This window comes from Cryptotermes secundus, unplaced genomic scaffold, assembly GCF_002891405.2.
Source record: "Cryptotermes secundus unplaced genomic scaffold, Csec_1.0 scaffold1044, whole genome shotgun sequence".
Lineage (NCBI taxonomy): Eukaryota > Metazoa > Arthropoda > Insecta > Blattodea > Kalotermitidae > Cryptotermes > Cryptotermes secundus.
The window spans coordinates 1,573,308-1,589,646 of NW_019738363.1; the positions used below are offsets into that span (position 1 = coordinate 1,573,308).

General features: G+C 44.1%; 1 protein-coding gene across 4 annotated transcripts in view; it reads left to right on the forward strand.

Moving 5' to 3' along the window:
- The window catches only part of LOC111870974 (complexin), a 765,449-nt gene that overhangs the window by 502,449 nt on the left and 246,661 nt on the right, over positions 1-16,339 (forward strand). The window lies entirely within an intron of this gene.

The following is a 16,339-nucleotide window of genomic DNA, read 5'->3' on the forward strand; positions in this document are numbered from 1 at the left end:
GTCTTGGTGTCGAGCCCCATCTGGGACTCATGACCAGATATTAATTACTGTTTGACAGTTACGGTCTTCTTTCTGTGGGACGCCCTCTCTAACGAGAGGGCGGGTCTGTCATTTGTATATGCTGCGTAGTCATTCTCGGGTCCGAGTCCCTTGGGACTCACAACCATGTTTACTCTCTCAGATTCGAGACTTCCCTTTTCGTTGCCTCCTACGACTCGCAGGGTCACGGTGGAGGTGCTCGACCCCGCCTCCACACGGTGCACCTGTTCTCAATTCTCCTGTGGTCTCTCTTTCAGCATAGATGTTGGGGTTTGAACTCCGCACCTCCTGCGGAACTTCAGTCACCAGAAGCGCAGTTTCTGCTCTGTATAAATGTCAGTCGCTGTTAAGCAAGACAGCGAGCGAGCCAATTAGTTGCGAGTTTAATTAGTCAGCGTGTCAGTTTAATCGATTAGTTAATTAATTAATGAATTAAAAATTCTGACTGGCTCCAGAGCTAATCTCGACGCTGTGCAGAAGACAAAAAAAAAACTGTTTCAGCCGGTAATTGAACCATAATTCGCCGGTCGTCCAGCCCATGGCCTGGTCACTATGTTGTGTTCTTTTTTTATTACTAGCGGGGTGGGGCTACGTCCCTTGTACTGCGGCCACTTCTGGCCTATTGTACCAGCTACAGATGATAGGTGAGGGTGATTGTGGAGCAATTGGTGGAATTCCGATTGACAGGGGAAACCGAAATACTCGAAGAAAACCTGCCCCAGCGCCACTTTGTCCACCACAAATCCCACTTGACCAGACCCGTCTATGTTATGTTACCTCGGCGCCTCTGAAACCCCAGAATAGTAACTTAAAATATGAGACACCATTTTTATTCTAAATTGTCATCTGTTCGCAGTTAGTGATCACATTACTATCTTACTTGACGCCATATAAGGCGTGCAGTTGATTAAGTTCATGATGTTCTTCTTCCAATATTCACCTAAATAGACCTACAAGACAAAGGTAGGCTACTCCATTTTGTATTCCGGCCATGAAATCAACATGATCTTTATAAGAACACAAGTTTGTTTTAACTGCAGTACAACGTTTTGGTATAACTTTTCCTCGTGTAACGTCACAGAAGTTGGCTTTATGTTGCTGTGTCATCCTTTTTGAGTATGGATCCATATTTGCCAGAACTTCTTGTGAAGTCCGAAGTTAACGGGCGGTAACCCTCAACGATGGTGATAACCAGCAGCTGTTGAGCTGATATACTGCTTCGTTGGAATCTGGGTTATTCGTAATGATTTTGCTGAATGTGAGTGATCTGAACTTCTGGTAAGACGCAATATTTATACAAAGAAACTTACAAGAATAACAAAACACATCGTATATTATGCGATGCTGCTGTATACAGGTACACTATGACTCTCTTCGGCAAAATGTACACCGAAATTCCGACTCAAGCCTACTGCACACTGACGTTATCTGCTCCTATGCGTAGCGGCTATCAGTTCAGACTCCTGATATATTATAACAGAATAACAATCATTAGCCTTTTCTGTATATTGTGAAATTTGAAGAAAACCGTCTTATGGGATATGGCGCCGTGTAAATATATTGTAAACCGACGTTTCGGAGGAATGTATCTCGATTCGTTCCTCGGAAACGTCGGTTTATACTAGATCTACACCGTGCCACGTCCCATAAGACGGTATTTTTCATAATCACCGCCGTGAAAACTACATATTGAGACATGTAGATGAATAATCTTAACAAGTTTTAGTATATACAAATTTTATTATAGTTGACGGATAATGTACTTTCTAAATAATTTTATGAAAGGCACAAGATGGCAAACAATGTAATAGCTTAGCGTAAATAAAGAACCTGAAGATGGCACTACTGCCGAAACGTGTAGTAAGAAGAGACATATGAAATTGAGTGCACTACAAGATGGCCATTACATACATATCATGGATTCAAATCCTACATTGTGAAATTTTTTGGTAATTAAAATGTTTAAACTCCATTAAGCATGGAGCATTAAGTAGTACGGCATTTTTTTTGTAAAATGTAGTTGATTTATTGCCAGTTACTGAAGTTGCATACCATCAAGTCAGATATAGTAGCATCACAGTGAATGGTGAAGGAGCAGGGATACGAAAGCGGGCGATCACGGAACTTTAATGGACTATTCTAACGTTTGTCTTTCATCGTCCAATCTTAACTGTATCTACATGAATGCAGAGACTCGAACAGAAATGAAAATGGCAGACACGTCGAGAAACAAAGGCAGAAAAGCCTCTTACCCCTTCCGTATAGCGTTTACAGTCATCTCAAGCCGGTAGTGTAGGGGAAAAAGACCTGAAGAGAATATTCCTAGAACCGGAAAAGCATCGTTCATTTTCTGAACTTGAAGATAAACCGGACACAGAAATTTCGTCGCAGTAAACAAGGTGTTACGTCACGTCCGTTCAATCTGCACATGACGACACATACAATTTCCGTTTGAACCGGAAATGAAGCTACTTTGGAAACACAGACTACCGAAATGACACAAAGAAAGTGTACGGCCGTCTGAGGTGTAACAACTTGTAGTTAAGAGAGAGCCCTAAGTTTCGGAGCAATATATCGCCTCCTCTTCAGGGTGGAATAGTAAGTGAAGCAAGAAATCAGCAAGCAGAAGACAATTAATAATAGGCGCTGTTTTGAGACATGATACACGAACAGGATTTAGATTGTCAGGCGTAACAGAGTAGCAGTAGCAAAGGCCACTGAGGTTACCAAACATGGCTGAACAAATTTATTGCTAATATTGCCACGTTAATTTCACGGAGCAGGGTCATGAGTCCTATGTCTTCGGAAACTGGAGCAGATTGGCTAATCAAGGAAGTACCCCACTTCACGTTATTCACAAGAGCACGCCACTAGATTGTGTCTGAGCCAGATTAAACCATTTTACATCCTCTCACACTATTCCCTTAGTGAGATAATTACCTCGTTCTTTGAGGAATGTTGAGACCCACATTTCAGTCCTGAACGTCACTGCACACCTGTTCAGAAACCTGACTCTATTTTTTAATTTAGCTTAGTGGGGTGAGACTGAGTCCACTGCGTACTGCGGACACTACTGGCCAAGTTTACCAGCCCCAGATGATAGATGATTGTGATTGTGGAATGAAGATTGGCAGGGGAAACCGAAATACTCTGAGAAAACCTGCCGCAGTGCCACTTTGTCCACCACAAATCCCACATGACCTAAACCAGGCCGCCGCGATGGGAAACCAGCAAGTAACCGCCTGAACTATATCACGGCCTAAACCTGACTCTAAGTACGCAGCAAGGCGTGTCTTGTTTGTAGGATTTGAGGTTCTCACAGCGGTCGTTGTGAAGAGTTCTGTGTTTTGGGACATGACGCCATGTAGCCCCGCGAATGTCAACGGACATTTCGGAGGAAGAAGTGGCCTCCAATTTCAGCTTCGAAGAACAAGCCAAGAAAGAAAAGAGAATGAAGCAGGATATATACCGGTTCCATCCAGTTCAGCTTGAATTTATTAGCGCCCTGTTTTGGAAACGACAGTGGACCTTCAGCTTCTTCTGAATAAGGTAATCAGAGTTCGAGATATTGTAAGACTGGCAGTGGAACCTCGGGTTCAATAACTGGCAGGGAGTTTTAGTCTTGAGTAGCTGAGCGACTGTTAGCTTCTGAGGAAGAGCTCAGTTTCACGTAGTTAGTCAGGCGATACGGAGGTAGTGGTTCAACTAAACTGCAAGGGGCTACGAGGTACACGGCAAAGAACATTTTGTGCAAGAGAGCTGTAACGACTTGTTGGTTTGTAGCAGGCAGATTACGAACTTGTGGGTCTTTCGTAAATGAGGAAAAGAAAGAAGAGGAAGAAGAAGCGCCTCGCTGAGTTTTAAGGACTTGCGCATTCTGTTTCGTTCAGTTTTACTGTCGAAGTTTGCGTTAGGACAATTACCCAATCTGTCTGCAAGGCACGAAGTGTACCTTGCGCTGTTGGATCCCGTGTTCCGCAAAAACTCGCCAAGCTTCGATGTTTCCACTAAGAGCCGTGTTGAGTCTGGGAGCACGAAGTTATGATCAAGGTAACACAAGTCGGTCTCGGAGCCTTACTTGCGGTTATACGCAGATTTTATTGGCTGCACGCTTTAATAAGTAAGAATTCGTTATGCAGTTACCTGGCCGATAATTTACAGAATATCCGAACATTTGAATTCCAAGTCAGTTAATATGTTAAATTGAATTTTTACTTCTCCTTTGTTCGAAACTGTTCGATAAACATTTCTACTTTATTCTTAGGAATAGACCACTTTTCATATTAACAGATTTGTTTAAAATTATCTAGATAGCATCCCACCTTGAAGGCCGGGGTTCGAGCTTGGTCATGTATTTTGTTACGGGGCCACATTTCCCCTGCCAATTCTCAGTCCACTGATGCTCCACTTCCTTTACTCAACTTCATCCGACTCTGTATAGATACGATACTAGCAATGTCTTTACATAGCCAAGTTAAGGCCTAGACAATTTTCATTGAACTTGCTGTATGACAACCTGAGGGACAGACTAACCTGCTGATCTCCTAACGGCCTCCTACGCTGTGGGCACGGGGGATATTAATTAAAACGGCTGGGCTTTGAACTGACCAAATATATCGCAGTGGTGCCGAGATTATGAATATTGTCACATGTAGGGGTGACTATTAGACGGGGTTTGAATTGGATGTTCGATTTATTGACCACTTACAGGTCGTACTACAAATAACTGAAAAAAGATCGCTATTTCCACATTGTAAAATTCGGCGTTACGTATGCTAACATTCTCAGTCTATTAGTTTCCACTAACCGTTTTCTTGCAACTGATTTTAACACAGGAACTGTATCAGTCTCACTGAATAACATATTCCAAATATTGCGGTACTACAGCACACGGAAAGTCTTCTCTTCACAGCCCGACTTTCAACTAAACCGAACTGCACTCAGTAACTCTGGGGCCTCAATTCCATTACTCGATTCCTCTGCTCCCAAGCTCACATCCTGGCAGGCTGGCGTCTCGAAACTAAACTGACCTAAACCGTCTTTTTTGTCCTTTCCATAACCACTCGGCACGAACCCCACAGGAAACACAGCTCTTATATTGGGTAAACTTGAAAGGATTCTGACGATGGTGTATACTGTACTTCTTTTGGCTTATTTTGGACTTCACCCAGCGTCCGGTATGTAAAAGACAAAAAGACAAAAACCACGACGTTTCGGAGACTGGATCTGTCTCCGAAACGTCGTGGTTTTTTGTCTTTTATATACCGGACGATGGGTGAAGTCCAAAATAAGCCAAAAGAAGTACAGCTCTTATATTGTTTCCTATATTCGTTTCCACGGAAAATGTTTACTCAATCGTTCCATAGAAACGTCTGTACTCGTCACATCTCGTACCGTGACAGTTCCTTTATTGCGTGTACGGGCCATTACCTAACAACGGCTGTTTCTCTGGTTGCACAGTTCTTGCTTTGAGCAAATACGCCACAATATAGTTCCACTCCCTATATGGTGCGTAGTTGCGCACAGCTACAACTTCACCTTTAGTCTGGATTTCGTCTGAGTAAACTTCGCACCTCAGTCAGGACAGGCAGTAGCGTAACCCAGACTGGAACCTGGTACCTTCCTAAAGCTGCTTCATCATCCTGCATGCTGAAAAGTCGTTTTATTGAGTTGAAGCCGAATGGGGGAGACAGATTTTGCGTATAAGAAAAGGTAATTTATCTTTCGCTTTTCATGAAAATCATTCAGCCCTTGGAATTTGTCCAGGTTTGTTGCGTTGCGTGTCAAAATGTTTTACCGTTTTAACATAAAGCCGTGATCTCTACAGTTTCATAGGCTGTAGCGTGTGAGTTAGTGAACTTTCCTCTCGGACGCGCCGAGTATCTGACGTTTGCGCCTGGCGTGTTCCTCCTCGCCATCCCCTTAGATGCTGAAGTGCCTCCCTTACGGCCTGATAAGAGCTTCCCCCTAGCATCCCGCTGATGGTATTATAACATTAGCTCTGAGACGAGAAACTTCAACACAAGTTGGATGAGAGCGGATTTATATTTCGTCTAAACCAGTCTCGTTAAACCCCTCGACGAAATGCACGAAACGTTACAATTTCAAACACAGATGTCACCTCTTCGAAGTTCGGAATATCACTGTGTTCCCGTGTGTCCGCACTTGTTACTGCGGATTGCAGGAACACAAGAATTAATGCATACATCGAGACAGCGATAACTCTTGGTCGAGTCCTGAAGAAGTGTAGGCATATTCGATCACTCCCATGAAAATTTTCACATAAACTCCTCGTTAATCAGTTCACCAAACATCTGTAGTAGCTTCCATGAACAAAAAAAGGTCTTCTAGGAAGAAAGAATCGGTCGGTTGGGTAAATTGCTGCTGGTCCTCGTCAGCAGAGTCATTGTTAGTTCCGCAGGAATCATGACCTTATTCTGTCACTCAATTCTGGGAAGACCTAATCGCCTACTTTCGTTTCACTGTATATTGAGTATGGGAGCCGGGATAGCTCAGTGAGTATAGTGACTGGCTACGGGCTGGACGACCGAGGGGTCGGAGTTCGATTCCCGGTAGGGTCAAAAATTGTCTCTTCTCCACGTCGCCCAGATCGGCTATGGGGCCCAACCAGCCTCATATCCAGTGGATAACTATGGCTGTTTCCCCGGGGGTAAAACGGCAGAGGCGTGAAGCTGACCATTCATCGCCATCTAGTGCAGAGGTCAAGAAAATGTGAATCTATACATCCACTCCCCCATACGCCTTTAATTAGTTAAGCTCAAGGGCAACTTTGCCTTCATCTTTACATATTGAATATTTGATACGACACTTACCGCATAGAAGACACTGCGGCCAACAGTTCTGTTGTTGTATGTGTATTTTCATGTTTACTTTCACCTTCACAGATAGGATTTGAGACTGTAGAATTGAATAGTGTGGATATGTCAAAGGGGTGAAGCAGAAATCTGTACCCGAGAGAGCTTTGAGTTGCTGCTGGGAAATCTGCGAAAAGACTGACAGGCTAAAGGAAATTGTAACATGAACTGCAGGCTCTAGTGGGGCTGGCCCTCCAACATGATGTACATCCGTCTTGCAGCTTTAGCACGAGTGGCTTACTGCTACTGATGCGGAGTGAATAGAGCTCGTGGGGATGAATTTCCTGTCACCCTGTACTTATCCTGTACGCACCCTGATCAAGAGCCGTCTAGGGTGTGGCTGTTTTCCGTTCGGTCTGCCCCGAGATTACTTGCTACTGCTTAACGCACGGTTGCCCGGTTTAGATCGACGGACCGGAAACTCGGCCGTCCGTAGTGAAACCGCGCTGAATAATGAGAGGCTGGTAATACAGGTTCCTGCTAAAGGCGTTACCCTCAGTCAAGTGCAGAGTCAGTGTGATAATGTTCTGGGCAGTAGGTTGGGGCGATTTTGAAGTGACCGCCGTAAAATGAGACTCATAAAGGAATTATTGCTCTTCACGTATAAAAACTGGCGCAGAAGACATGCGTATATGTACTTTGTCATATACGGTTCACCTCATCTACGTTACTTTGGAAACGAAAGTTGCTAGGTAGACATATTTTCATTTTTTTGAAGAAATAAAAGTAGGATTATGATATTTCCTTGGATTCTGTGTGTCTGTGTATCCCCCCGTATCAATTTTTGAATGGCTGACCCAGTCTTTATGAAACTTTATATGTATATAATTTCACTTGATCCCATCTCAAAGGCGTACTTCATAAATCCCTCGCATCAGTCTTTGTGCCTGTACGTGTATCTCCCTATCGTTGCTGGGCAACGGATCGGTAAACACTCTCCCACTGCAACGAATACACGCAACAGTAGAAGAACCCTTATATGCATCATACTGTATGCGATCTCTCTCGCATCAAAGGAGAGTCTGTGTGTATGTGTATCCCCTATCGTTGCTAGGCAACAGCTAGGTAAACACGTTCCCGCGGAAACGAAGAATTGTTGGAGACGTTTTCTGTGCGGTCCGTGTAGTATCAAAGAAAGTAGGCGATTCTGTATTCCCAGAGCCTCTTATTGTTTACTGAATGTCGAACAAGAGTAAAATCCGTCAGACTGATAAAGCCGTTTTAGTCAAAATTGGCATTTCATCTGGGCCGCCGAAAGGCGTACCGTTACTTGTCTGAAGATACCTCACGCGGGGTTTCAATTAGGCAGAGGGCCTCCACAAGGTACGGAAATTGCAATTGCGTTCATTTTGCTTTCGGAACTCATCTTAAGGGGCACTGTTTCCGGAGTTAAGAGTATTCATATTCACCGAGCACCTAACAGTGACGAATAAGCCCTTAAATTGCAAATAGAAATAAAATCCGTGCAAAGGTTTAGGCCATGTCATGTGGGTCCCTTGTCACCACGGCATGGAGCGTCGTCAGATTGCGGATGGAGGAGACACCCTCCAGATATGGAGGGAAGCTGCGAATATATTGAATAAGCAGTCGCGAACAGCCGACAAGGGTGGTCCTCCATGTTGGGGGTTGGGCGTGGGGATTAAAACTATTCACGTAAAAAATACGCTTGTTACGAAAATGTCCAAGAAGCCTCTTACATGGACGGATTCTATGGATAAACGATCTAAGCGAAAGAAAATGAATATTAGATTTGGTATTTGGAATGTTAGAAGTATGTATAGGGCATTTTCGCTCGGGGCAGTGGCAGAAGAAATATCAAAATATACCTTAGATATATTGGGAATACAGGAGGTCAGTTGGAACTGAAGTGACACCGAACCACCACTGGGAAGACCAAGGTCGGTGGACAATATTAAAATGGATGTTGTAGAGATAGAATGGCATGGTATGAATTGGATTGATCTGGCTAAGGATATGGACCAGTGGAAGGCGCTTGTGAACACGGTAATGAACCTTCGTGTTCCATAAAATGCTGAGGAGTTCCAGAGTACCTGCACAATTGGCGGCTTCTCAAGAGCGGCTCATCTCCATGAGTGAGTGAGCAGCCGGTTAGGCTGTACTACACTTTTGCTCTACAGGTCCAAAGAAACTGCGTATGTATTGGGGAATGCGCGTGGGGAACTCCTCTCAGTGGGCCTTTACACGGACGAGTATATGAAAACGTCACTTCAAATTTTTTTCTGTTATTGCTTCATGTTACAGATGAAAAAGCGTGGGATGGAAAAATTGTGAGAAACGTCGAACAAGATAAGCGAAAACTGAATAAACGTAATAAGCAAGTCATACAGCTACACAAGGGGGTGCTCCACTGCAGCCGAGCTGCAGGTGAACTAGGGAAACAAGCAAAGGATCGGATTATAATGTTCTCTTACACTGCCGCATCTCACCAAACCTCATGACGCTTCAGAGAAGATGGCGGAGGCGCCTTCGCAGCCGTTACAAAAGTCCGACGTCCCTTAATATTCCCAAGTAATTAATATCTCCATAAGCTATTGCTGTATAATAGCAGTGTAACATCTGATGACAATTCAACGTGAACTCTGATCATTTCTTATACAAGCTTGGATTCCAATTCGTTATTGTGCCTTTACGCATGTCTGTCCATCCGTCCGCATGATTCAGGGACAGAACCGGTGACGGCTTTTGATGAAATTTTGTAGTAGGTTCCCTAACGAAGCTTATATAGCCCTTTCGATTTCATGAATATCGAAGTCATAGCGGTGTAATTTCATAAGGGAGTTTTACCCTAGGAAGGCATGAACAGACCGCGTGTACTCAGTATGGAACTCTCCTTCCGTGTCTTGTTTAGAGGAGGACTTTGCGGATCATATAACCTGCTTGGGTTCAGATTGGTTAGAATTATGGCAATGAAATAAATGATACGAATATGCAGGCTAATCTTTGTTCTCTCAATTAGGCGTTATGCCATGATGACGTGTGAGTTAATGAAAGTATCCGGGTCTGGTCAAGTGGGATTTGTGGTGGACAAAGTGACGCTGGGGCAGGTTTTCTCCGAGTACGTCGGTTTCCCCTACCAACTTTCATTCCACCAATTGCTCCACAATCACCCTCACCTATCATCTGGGGCTGGTACAATAGGCCAGAAGTGGCCGCAGTACAAGTGGCATCTCACTAGCAATAAAAGAACAGTAATGAAAGTATAGTTCCATAAATTGTTAACATGGAACTAGGTGGTAGTGACTGGTCAGTTTAGCGCACTGGCCGCATTTTTCCAGAGCAGAGTTTCGTAGTACCCACTGCGTAAGGGGCTGGATTGGCCCCAGAGCCTGTCAGGAAGCTGCGGAGAAGAGAAACATCTGTCCTTCCCGGGAATCAATCCCCAATTCCCAGTAGCATAGTCTGCGCCGACCGAGTTATCCCCAGGCGATACAAATACAAAGTTTCTTTCTTCTTGCATGTTATGTGAGCTTGCTCTTCCGTTTGCGTTGCAGTTGAAGATTGGCAACGTTAATATAACCAGCTTGGTTCCATATATTCCATATCATGAAGTTCATATACCGAGTGTTTGTAAAATTTCGTGTTCCTTTATGTAATTTAACAATGCGAAGTTATAGCTGAGATAAGTGATTTTACCGCACTGTATGTAACGTATGGAAATCACACCAGTGTTGCCAACATAATGATTCTCTCGCACTTCATATAGCCTTACGCTTCTGCCCTCGGCGCAAGACATGAGCGCCGCCGTTCCATCGTGTAGTGGCGATGCTCCGAGGCAGTTGCGCTGCTGACACTTGATGCGTGGGGAGGGGGTGTTCAGAACTGGAGTGTCATGTTCTCCTTGTTTATGTAACCACGAACATGGAACCGTTACTATGCTCCGCCGGACAGACTCACAAGCTACTCGGAGCATAGAAGGAATCTTAATTACAGGTTGCATGACAGCTTCTGTACTTATTGACAGTTTATCTAGCGACGCTGCTAGTAGCCCAGACTCTGTAGTGTTGATTAGTAGGATGATTGGTGAATAACCGATCTGGAAAGAATGCAGGAGGAATTATTCTTGGTCTAATTGAGGTTCTATCCTGCCATTTTCCTGGAGGGACTGAGGAAGACGATGAAAATCATCAGATATGTCATTAGGTTTCCCAGCAGAGGAGATTCTAACTGGGTATTTTCGACTATACCTTAAAAGCACTGATGTTGAGCGAACCTGATTTGTGCAGAATTGTTAGGTTATACGTCATACAGTCTTCTTAAAACACGGTGAGAGCTTTACGTTTTGAATTTACCTTCGGTATAGTGCAGTCATGTGAAACAAGTATGGAATTTATAACCATATTATAAGTATTAAATAATCTTTTCTTTGGTATAGTACTCTTAAAATTTTTCCCAACTTGCTTTCAAGCAGAGAAATGTGTACTTCCTCCGATCTGTGTCAAAGGCAGTGAGAGCAGAGACATCTGGTGTTAGCCATTCAAAGAGACAGGTAGTTACTAGAGCAGAGCCCTCTCCACTTAAATCATCGAGTCTCTTGCTGTAATGAGATTAGCACTTAATTTACGGTTCGCTGTGTTTTGGCTGGGAGGGTGGCTTTTATGTGTTTCTGGCCCGGGAGTTCAAAGGATTTGAAAGATATCGCCATTTTAAACTATGCTTTTATTAGTTGTACCCCTTTGTTTCCTCTTTTCGATTCGTCTTTATGGTTATGTAAACATTTTTCTTCGCATAAAAATTTTTACGATGCTTTAGAAAATACATTTTGTATTGGCATTTTTTTTAATCCTCGTGNTTCGTATTCCTCGATAGTTGTGTTACAGTTTTAACAGCCTTGCCCACTGGAAACGCTAGAAATTAACTGTTCTTGTAAAAACACAGTGGAAGGTTGCTTACCAATTTTGAGGGCACGCATTTTACGGATGCGTGTGATTGTGGGTTCTTTTTTTTTTCGTTTTGCCTGTGCACCTGTCTCTAGTCACGACATTTATTTGTTGCCGTTACAGGTCAGTTGTCTATCAAGGTAATCTCACGGAAGTGTTACAAGAATCACTCCCTTGCATTCCATTAACTATGAAGTTCACTGAAAGAGGTTTTGGATGAAACATACATAACCTCACAACCATCTGTGAGCCCATTGTCTAGAAAATGTGCGAATCTCGACTTCTCACAACCCTATGGGCCTCCACGGCCTGTTACAGGGATAGATTTACCGTTAGTTACAGTTACTGACGGCGTCGGTAAGTAAAATACAAACAGAGTAAAGAAGTAATCGGTTTTCCGTGGAACACGCTGTATACATTTACTCTGCGTTTCTTCTGATGTACTCTTGTTCCTTACAGCTCGTGTGCTGCGGCACTCGAGGAAATTGCATTTGCTTTGCTTATTGGCAGCAGCGAACAATGAATTGACCTCGATAGTTGTGAGGGAGTGATTCAATCTCCTCTGTACGTACCCACAGCCTTACAGAAAGGAAAACTCTCTGCTAAGTAAAGAAAAGAGATCAAAGTGAGGGAAGCACAGGCGCCTGCGAAATTAAGTCTTTTGTCTATATCTATGAACTCTAACTCGCTGTAAGGCGCTTCGAAGTGTCTGGATGATACAGACTTCTGTGCCGAGATGGCTTGCTTCAGCTTTCCTCGTGCTCATGTTGTGTGCTAGGCTCTAACATGTGTCTCCCACTTCGAGGGAGGGACATGTGGTTAAAGGTATCTGAATACAACATTGCCACGAAGTATTTGAACTTGGGGTATGGTAAGACTGAGTCCACTTGGTACGTCGGCGACTATTTGACCTATTATACCAGCCCCGGATGAAAGATGATGATGATGATGATGATGAGTGTGGAGCGGTCGGTGGAATGAAAATCTGCAGGGGAAACCGAAGTAGTCGGAGGAAACCTACGCCAGTGCCACTTTGTCCACCACAAACCCCACATGGCATGACCTGGGATGGAACCCAGGCTGCCGAGGTGGGAAGCCGGCGACTAGGCTCCTGAACAGTGAAGAGTAGAGCCTTCTGAGCTGTGACTCCGTGCACCCGGTGTATGTTTGTACTACAGGGCCTCAGGTCCGCTAAGTCACTGTTCTCAGTGTTAGCGCCTATAGAGTTTCACGCCTCGCCTAAGAAGGATGAGTTAAAGTTGAAAGTGTCCCGTAGTTCAGGCAGTTAGATACTGAATTTTCACCTTGAAGTTCCTAGTTCAGTGTCGGAGGAATTCGTCCGTGATTCATTGTGGAGGAAATAGTGCCGGGCCTAGAGCTCAGGGTTTATTTGGTTTTCCAGTGATAATCGTTAATTCATCTTTGCTCCATACTCATCTTTCACCGCCACCTGCCGTACACTGTACCCTGACTCTTCTGTCGTCTTTGGGTTTCATTTCGTAATCAGCTCTTCGCTGGTGGTAAAGTAAGGACCTTAAGGTTAGCAGTTAAAAGCAAGGATCTCACGTACATGAGGGAGTTACGCCTGTGGAGGCCACTCATTATCTTCGGATAACGGACTGGGTACGTATATAACTCGCATGGGAAGACAGTAAATGCATATTTATTCTTGTTCGGGAAATCCGTGTAGTTCGGAGAGGGCCCAGCTGCCTCCATCTTCATACTCAGCTTAGCGTCTGTTTCTTGCCTTTGTTTTCAACTTTGAAGATGGAGGTGATATTTCCCTTCAGAACGTCTGCCTGTTTCCGACATACACTTTGTTACAACCCTATAGCTCCTACTTGTCATCGAAAATTTTCAGATGACTGCGCGCGCATCGTCCCCGACGCAGTTGTGGCAGTTGTTCAACCACTCAAGAACTTCCCAGCATTTTATGGAACCCGAAGGTTCATTCCCGTGTTCACAACAGCCTTCCACTTGTCCCTATATTGAGCCAGATCAATCCAAACCATCCCATTCCATCATATCTCATTCAATGCGTAGTTTAGCAATGGCCGTGAAAGTAGGTTTTCGGGGAACTTATAATTTTGTTCAGAAACATCTGGTTCTTATATTGTCGATGGACAGTTTTGAACACCCTGTATTTGTGAGCCCTTCTGGTTGATTAAGGATACTCCTGTGTGATTAGTTCGGCAACTATTCCCATCAGTCTTGCGTCCTACTGCGGGCAAAGTTGTTGCTACCCTGGAGGAAACACCGTCACAATTGCCTTCCCATCTTTGTTTGTTCTCTGCATAGGAACGCGAGGCGGGGGGGGGGGGCGTCTGCGCAAACGGGAGAAATGGCTTATAGCGAAAGTTACTCAGAATTTGAATAGTCCTTGATTTGTGTAATGATCAACTGAGGGGGCGATTTGTAATGATGGACTGGAAAGGAAGCAGAAGGAAGTTCTCGTGGTCTGTTTTCAAATACTATCCCAACATTCACTTAGACACGCTCCTTCTGCAAACCTTCACTCAAGGCAACCCATGGTCTCCCTTTTCTCTTCCTCTCTGATGGATTTGATTCTGTCCTTTAGTGTTATCCGCCTTCTTGGCATAGTCATTTCTCTGTCCTGCCAATATGCAACCCCATATACAGAAGTTTCTCAAGAAATCCTAGTTGTTATACCCCTCGAAGATCCATTTAGATTGTCTGGAACGTCGCAGGATCGGAGAGCCATCTACAGGGCAGTGTTTGCCGATCTATCGCGCCATCGTTTTCATGAAAACCTAACACAAAACTAATCTAATTTAGATACAATGTGACGGAAAGATTTCCGTAAAACTTTACCGTTTTATTCGGTGTTTTGTCACCGTTTGCTATAACAGCGTCAATCTCTGTCGAAAGAAAACTTGTCTCTAGACTTGTTATGCTCAATGGGTCAGGTTGCCTCCCGAGAAGTTCGAACCCCTTAAGAGTAGATCAGTGGAGGGTTTAACTGTAGATACCGTAGCGAGTAATGGGAATTGTTAAAATGTACCTATCAATTTGGAACGGGCATTCCGCTAGTACCTAACGCTTGCCATTCTGTCATTACGTATGTCGGTAGTTCTCAAGAGGTCGTGACGTCAGGACTAGTAGGAGGAGATGCAGCCATGTTCCACAGTGGGCTCTATACTCGAGCAGCATCTGTTGCACATTGTTCTGTAATTTTAATATTGTCACGTATACGGGGTTACCGTTACTAGTAATAATGGGTTCTGGATTTGGTGATTGGGTTTATTGTTTACAGTTACAATCAGTCATGACCGCCGAGACCTCTGTTCATTCTGCTTCTCCTTTACGACTGCCTCCACTTCACTGAGTCTCCAGTCTCTACGAATCCGCTGCCTTTTATAAATGCCTCTCGGCCTGCATAGAAAACGCCACGTCGAACAGTTCCTCTGTTGCTCTGTTGATTGTCAAAGGAATCTTGTGTTTAGCACTTGTTGCCTGGCAACGACTAGTTCGATGCTATATGTTGTGACGGGAACGTGATTTCTGAGCCGTTGTCCAACAACGGACGTCTGGTTCTGGCTCCTCTTTTCCGGCTTTCGGCCGTCACGTCACTATATATTTGTTTTTATATTGATAATTGTTGCATTCTTTTTCAAAGGGTTTATGCTAGTCTTTATGTCTTTATATCAATTTTTCGCTGAGTATATTCTTTAACCATTTCTTGCCCAGCCTACGCCTACGGAGTACTTATTTACTTACTTACTTATGGAGGTGAGCCCTTATTGAGGAGAAGCCAATTCTGCAGCTACTCAAGAATTTCTCAGAATTTTATGGAACCCGAAGGTTCATTAGCATGTTCACCTGAGCCCTCCACTGGTCCCTATCCTGAGCCAGATCAATCCAATCCATACCATCCCATCCTATCTCTCTAAGATCCATTTTAATATTGTCCACCTATCTACTCCTTGGTCTTCCCAGTGGTCTATTTCCTTCTGGCTTTCCCACCAATATTCTATATGCATTCCTAATCTCCATTCGTGCTACATGCCCTGCCCATCTCATCCTCCTTGCCTTGATCATTCTAATTATACTTGGAGAAGAGTACAAGTTATGAAGCTCCTCATTATGCAGTTTTCTCCAACCTCCTGTCACTTCATCCCTCTTCGGCCCAAATATTCTCCTCAACACCATGTTCTCAGACACCCTCAGTCTATGTTCCTCCCTTAATGTCATAGACGCCTAAGGATTATACGAGTACGTACGCCTACGGATGACGTAATAAAATTTTCAGAGCAGAAGTTTGTTAAAATAAGTTCTGCACTGATAATTATGAAAGTAGCCTGCAGCCTGTGTGTTTAGGCCTGAGATTCGATGTTGCTCTTCTTGGTCAGATGGACTGTGAAGTTCCTCACGCTCCCTGTTTGCAAACCGATGGCTTGAACACACGACCGCACACCGGTGTGCAGTCTCTACAAATGACCACAATCCCGTGCTCATGCAGTTGAATGAGAACTACTTCCTGTGGCGGTTGATGGTCCCAAACCATTC